Source organism: Somniosus microcephalus, chromosome 8 (assembly GCF_052327205.1).
Source record: "Somniosus microcephalus isolate GS21.2 chromosome 8, FLI_Smic_1.0, whole genome shotgun sequence".
In the NCBI taxonomy this organism is placed as follows: Eukaryota; Metazoa; Chordata; class Chondrichthyes; order Squaliformes; family Somniosidae; genus Somniosus; species Somniosus microcephalus.
The window spans coordinates 62,160,450-62,161,517 of NC_140994.1; positions in this window are offsets into that span (position 1 = coordinate 62,160,450).

Below are 1,068 nucleotides of genomic sequence, written 5' to 3' on the forward strand. Positions count from 1 at the left end.
TCTCTTCCCCCCAGTCGCTCTCTCTCTTCCCCCCAGTCGCTCGCTCTCTTCCCCCCCAGTCGCTCGCTCTCTTCCCCCCCAGTCGCTCGCTCTCTTCCCCCCAGTCGCTCGCTCTCTTCCCCCCAGTCGCTCGCTCTCTTCCCCCCAGTCGCTCGCTCTCTTCCCCCCAGTCGCTCGCTCTCTTCCCCCCAGTCGCTCGCTCTTCCCCCGTCGCTCTCTCTTCCCCCGTCGCTCTCTCTCTTCCCCCGTCGCTCTCTCTCTTCCTCCCCAGTCGCTCGCTCTCTTCCCCCCAGTCGCTCGCTCTCTTCCCCCCAGTCGCTCGCTCTCTCTTCCCCCCAGTCGCTCGCTCTCTTCCCCCCAGTCGCTCGCTCTCTTCCCCCCAGTCGCTCGCTCTCTTCCCCCCAGTCGCTCGCTCTTCCCCCCAGTCGCTCGCTCTCTTCCCCCCAGTCGCTCGCTCTCTTCCCCCCCAGTCACTCGCTCCTCTTCCCCCCAGTCGCTCGCTCTTCCCCCCAGTCGCTCGCTCTCTTCCCCCCAGTCGCTCGCTCTCTCTCTTCCCCCAGTCGCTCGCTCTCTCTCTTCCCCCGAGTCGCTCGCTCTCTCTCTTCCCCCCCAGTCGCTCGCTCTCTCTCTTCCCCCCAGTCGCTCGCTCTCTCTCTTCCCCCCCAGTCCGCTCGCTCTCTCTCTTCCCCCCAGTCGCTCGCTCTCTCTCTTCCCCCCAGTCGCTCGCTCTCTCTCTTCCCCCCAGTCGCGCGCTCTCTTCTCTTCCCCCCAGTCGCTCGCTCTCTCTCTTCCCCCCAGTCGCACTCTCTCTCTCTTCCAACAACAACATGCCCTCAAAAAAACCCTCGGCACCACCGGGCACCCCCAGCTAGTATATGTATATAGAAACGTAGGATTGCTAGATGAAGAAAGACCACATAGTTTGCCTTCTACCATCTTGGTAGTCACATTATATGACTGTGTAAAAATGATAGAGCTAGTAACTTTTTTAGCTTTCTATAGTTGGCCTGACCTACGAAATGGACTCTTAACAATTAAAATTGTAGAAACATTTATACAGTACACAAA